Genomic DNA, 6162 nt, shown 5'->3' with positions numbered 1-6162 from the left:
CTGTGGTCTCATAAACAAATGTGTACATCATACTCAACTGAGTGAGAACAGATGATTTAAAAATAATAAAAAAAAGCTGGTGCGGCTAAGCAAAAATTGCAGTTCACTGGGTCAAAGGATATTTGCAAGTTTTCTAGGTTTGGTTCTCTGTCACCCGTTGTAGACTTGGCTCTTGGATACTGGCGGCCAGTGCAATTGTCCCAGTTTTTTACCTTAGCAAAGGCAAAACAAAAATGATGGTGAGAAACAAGCAGAAATCTGGGCAGGATCCAAGCCTTTCATTGTACTTATAGAAAAATTGAGGCCCAGAGAGTAGAAGTGACTTGCCTAAATCACACAACTAGCTAGTAAAATAGCCCAAACCAGAACTCAGGACTGTCTGCTGATACTGAATACATTTTCTCAAGCTCTCTGAAGATCTTTCCAAGAAATTGAGAGTAAACTAAAACCAAGTTTACCAAGATCACAGCCCTCTACTTCCATCTCATATTTATATTTATTTGTTTATATTACAGGTTATTGCCATATCTTTGTGACTTACCTTCTCACCCACCACCTCCCCCCAACACACACACACACACACACAATCCTATCTCGCTAGCTAAGAACACATGGCATATGTCTACAGCTAGCATATTGAGGTAGAGGGCAGAACTAAATGTGACAAAAATTGAGCTGCTCACATTGATATGGTTGATCTCTCTCACACTGCCAACAGCAAGGCATCTAGAAATCCCAGTCTCTGCTGTGGCTTTGGCTTTGTATACTCAGTCTTAGAATCAGTACCCCTAAATGCATGCACGTGAACATACACACACATACACATGCAAAACAAAGAAAATAGAAAAGACAAGGCAGATGGTTTTTATAGCAGAGTATGAGAAGGAAAGGTTTGCAGAGGGTTGTTGTTTACCTGCCTCCATTCTTTATCCTTCCTGCTTAGTTTCCATTAATCCCACCCTAATTTCTTTTAGGCTGTGAGAAAATAGGCCAATACAAACATATCTACCGCTGCCCAGAAGGATGATATGAAGGACTTCCACATTATAGTGAGGACATCACAAGGTTAGGAAAGAGGATAGGCTGGAGTGGGCTAGAGCCTTGCTACTCCAAGTGTGGTCCCCGTACCAGCAACACCGTCGGTCCTTGGGTACTATCTCTAAATGCAGAATCTCAGGCCTTTCCCCGACCTATGGAATCAGAATCTGCTTTTTATGAAGATCCCCAGTGATTCATTTTTACACTAGGTTTTGAGAAGCACTAGGCTAGCACTTACCCTAAAAAATCATCTGAAAGTAATTTGAAAATAAACATTTACCTACCGAACATGTAGGGGCAATTCATGTGGCTTATCATTTAAAAAATTAAAATATAAACTTTCCCCAGGTCTATTTCTTTTGTTGTCCAGTGTAAAAGCCTTAAGTGTGGGCAAGGGAGTTCATTCAAGGGTAATCACACCATAGGATCGTTCTGTTTGCCGGGAGGACCTGGGTACAGAGACTCACACAAACCTGAGTTCAAATCCTGGCCCTGCCCCAGAATTACTAGCTATGTAAACATGTAGAAAGTACTTTGCCTTTGTGCCTCACATTCTTCATCTGTAAAATGAGATTAATAATAGTACCCACTGGCATTGGGTTGTTGTGAAAATTAAATGATACACTATAAGGCACTGGCATATGGTGAACAATCAATAAATAGAAGATGTTAATGTAATTCATATGATTTGGCCAATAATTGTAGTTTGCTTGAAAACTAGCCCCTGGATGTGATATCCTGGGCCACGACACGTCTATTTCTAATTGGTGTGATTCACGTTGGGCTTTCCACAGATAAAATGCTAAGAAAGATATACAACAGTAAAATATATTTGAACAGAATGGAGACCCCAATACACATATTGTTTAGAAAGACTTACAGGTGTCCCTGGTAAAATTACTTCATGGAACAAGACTGAAGTCAGAAGTGGCCTTATGTCATAAGGCATGTCTCAAAATTATCAAGTTAGAAAGTCAGTATTGATGCTCTTTCTGAATATATATGCAGCATGGAAACACGTGTACTTACAGACACATTCACACACACACACACACACACACACACACACACACACACACACACACATCCTTCAATGGAGAAACTTTCAAGGCTGAAATAGCATTCCAGGGTTTCTGGCCTGATAACAATTTGTAAAATGGGTGAATGATAACATTCCCCCCACCCCCAGGATGGATGTGAGATGATTTGGGTAAAAGAAATGATGTAGGTAAAAGCCTGACAGAGAAACTCAATAAATATTTTTTAATATGAGCCCACCAAAGGGCAAAAATATCATATATAAATCTCCAGCTAAACTACAATGATTTTTTTTTCTCCAGGGTGAATGACATCTTACAAAAGCCAGCTCAACCACGACAGTTAATACCTAGACAGTACTTTGTTATATGCCAAGCATTTTACGTGCAGGATCTCATTTGAACCCTTACAACAACCCCATGAAAGAGGTACATTATCATTCCTATTTTACAGATGAAACTGAAGCTCAAGGGAATTAAGAAACTTGCTCATTTTACACAGTTTATTGACTTAAGTATATACTACAGCTATCACTGTTTTACAGGTGAAAAAATTTGAGCAACTCCTACCTCCTCCCAGCTCGTAGTGCTACCCACCTGCTCAATTTTCTCACCTGTGAACTATGACAGGTATAGTATTTATAAAAATAATTCCAATATTTCTGTAAACTCTAAAATGTTTTATAAATTCCAATAAAATCATTAAGCACTTAATTCTATAAAGACTTATCGATTGACATATGTAATCTGGGCAGTCTGATTGGAAAGACACGGAGACGATAACCACAATCTCTGGGTCCCAGTCCCAGTTATTTGGCATGTTTGAGACCTCTAGCTTCTATTGGAACTGAGGCTGCCCAACATCCATTGATTTTCAAGAGGATAAGATTAATGTGGCATCGATAATCTTATAATAGACAATATAGATCATTAATTTCTAAGGTTTCTGTGATCACTCTAAATAAACAATACAAATCCTATCAATTATTGAACATCTTTGTATTAGTTTTCTATTGCAGCCAAAACAAATTATCACAGCCTTATTAATTTAAAACAACACAAATTTATTATTGTTGTAGTTCTATAGGTCAGAAGTCTAACACAGGGATCACTGGGCTAAAATCAAGGTGTCCGCAGGACCACATTCTCTTCTGGAGGTTCTAGGGCAGAATCCATTTCCTCAATTATTCAGGTTGTTGGCATAATTCACTTCCTTGAGATTGTAGGACTGAAGTGCCAATTTCTTTGCTAGCTGTCAGCTGAAAGCTGTTCCTACGTTGTAGAGGCCACCTGCATTTCTTAGTCCACGGTCCCATTCCTCCAACTTCAAAGCCAGTAAGAGATGGTTGAGTGCCTCTCACATTTTGAATCTCCTTCCTTTGCATCTCTCTCTGACTATTCTACCTTCCTCTTCTGCTTTCTTTGTGCTGACATTGCACCCAACTGGATAATCCAGGATAATCTCCCCATTTTAAGGTCAGCTAATTAGCAACCTTAAATCCATCTAAAAAAAAAATCCCTTTTTGCAAGGAACTCTCCTACATTGTTAGTGGGAATGTAAATTGGCACAGCCACCGTGGAAAGCAGTATGGAGGTTCCACAGAGAACCTCATGACCCAGCTATCCTAGTACTATGTATATACCCAAAGGAAATGAAATCAATACATCAAAAAGACACTCGCACTCTCATGTTCTCACCAGCACTATTCATAACAGCCAAGAGATGGAATCAACCTAAATGCCCATCAGTGGATGAATGGATAAAAAAAAAAAGTGAAATACTACCGAATTAGTCCTTTTTGTGTTGCTATAACAGAATACCTGAGACTGGGTGATTTATAAAGAAAAACATTTATTGCTTACAGTTTCTGAAGCTGGGAAGTCCAAAGTCCATCTGGTGATGGCAACACTGACCCAGGGGTCTCACATTGCAAGATAGTGGAAGGAGAGGGAGAGAGAGAGAGAGAGAGAGAGAGAGAGAGAGACTCTCCTCTTCTTTTAAAGCCCTCAGAACCATGCCCCTGACCACCACTTTTAATCCATTCCCTATAGCATGGTCCTACAATCTAATCACCTCTTCAAGGCTCCACCTTTCAATTACCATAATAGGATTTCCCACCCTCTTAACAGTCACAGTGGGGGCTAAGTTTCTAAGACATAAAACTTGAGGGACACAATTCAAGCTTCAGTGAGTTTTGGGGGGACATAATTCAATCCACTACAGCTACCATTTGCAGCAACATGAATGGACTTAGAGAAAATTATATTAAGCGAAATAAGCCAGGCACATAAAGAGAAATACTGCATGTTCTCACTTATTTGTGGGAGCTAATAAAAATAAATAAGTAAATATACAAACAAATGGCAGGGGGAGAGGGAAAAGACACAACAATCACAACAATTCCTTGAACTTGTTAAGACAAGTGAACAGATAAGTTGTTGATGGGGGGAGAGGAGAGAGGGAAGGAGGAAAAGGAGGAATTGGTAAAGGAACAAGAAAATCAACTATATTGTATGTTGATAAATTAAAATGAAAAAAAACCTGTGGTATATATACACAATGGAATACTATTCAGCTATAAAAAGAAATGAAATCTTATCATCTGCAGCAACATGGATAGAACTGGAAACCATCATGTTAAGTGAGGTAAGTCAGACACAAAAAGACAAATACTGCGTGATATCACTCATATGTGGAACCTAAAAAAAGAAAAAAGAATAAAGTAGCTGTTATAGAAGTAGAGAGTAGAAAAAGAGTAGCATGGTGGTTACCAGAGGCTGGGAAGGGAACAGGGGAGGAGGAGAAGGGGTGGACAAAGGGGTACAAAACTATGCTATCTACCCTAAGTGAATCACTGTGCAGTATATGCATGTATTGAAACAACACACTGTGCCCCCCAAATATCTACAAATAAATATTAAAATATTTTGAATTAAAAAATCCCTTTTTGCCATGTAACATAACATCTTCACATGTTCTGGGCAGAAGGGTGTTGACATATCTAGAGGGCCATATCCTATCTACCACAATCTTTTATGTGTTGAATGCTATGATTACATGATCTTAAATGCTCTTCACTACAGTCTCTATATGATAGGTATTATTATTCCCATTTAACAGTTGAGGAAACAGGATAAAGCAAGTTAACTGGTATGCCTAATACGGCACAGCTAGGAAATGGTGGAGGCAGGATTGGAACACAGATCTCTCATCTTCCAAATCTTGCATTTTCCTCCTTGGCCTACATTATACTGCCTCCTCATTGCAGAAAGTTCTTTTAGTTGTTATTTTTGTTTGCCTTGTTATTGCTCTTTGTTATTATTTTGTTTTGTGTTTCTCTTTTTATTTAAATTTTTGAGTAGGTAATTGTATTAGCTCATTTCTGTGTTGCTATAACAAAATACTTGAAACTGAGTAATTTATACAGAGATTTATTTGGTTCATGGTGCTGGGATAGCTGCATCTGGTACGGGCCTCAGGCTGCTTCTACTCATGGCAGAAAATGGCAGGGAAACCAGCGGGTACAAGATCACATGGTGAGAGGAAGCAAGAGAGAGGGAGGAGAGGTGCCAGTCTCCTTTAAACAACCAGCTCTCACAGGAGCTAATAAAGTAAGAACTCACTCACTACTCCCCTGTCCTCCAGGGAGGACATTAACCTATTCATGACCCAGATAGTGCCCATCATTGCCAAGTTGGAGGATCAGATTTCAACATGAGCTTTGGAAAGACAAAATATCCAAACTCTATCAGTAATTTATGACCATGTTCAAAATTCTAAATAAAAGGGTATTCAGAGAAAAAGTTCACTCCAACTCTTTTCCCATCTGTCTGGTTGCCACCACTCCTCCCCCATCTGATTTGTTTCCCTCTAAAATTTCTGAATGAAAACGCAAGCAACTATGAATAGATGTACAGAAAGATCCTTGTGTCATAACAAAATCTCTTCAATTACAACTCAAATCCATTTTGTCCTTTTGTCTCATTCTCATGACAATGCAACTTTGGAAGAACTAACATCTGTGTTACCCAAGCAACTGGTGACTCCACCCACTTTCTAAAATGCTTTATAGCCCCTGACCCCATG

The sequence above is a fragment of the Cynocephalus volans genome, chromosome X (assembly GCF_027409185.1).
Source record: "Cynocephalus volans isolate mCynVol1 chromosome X, mCynVol1.pri, whole genome shotgun sequence".
Lineage (NCBI taxonomy): Eukaryota > Metazoa > Chordata > Mammalia > Dermoptera > Cynocephalidae > Cynocephalus > Cynocephalus volans.
Note: the sequence above shows the minus strand (reverse complement) of the source record.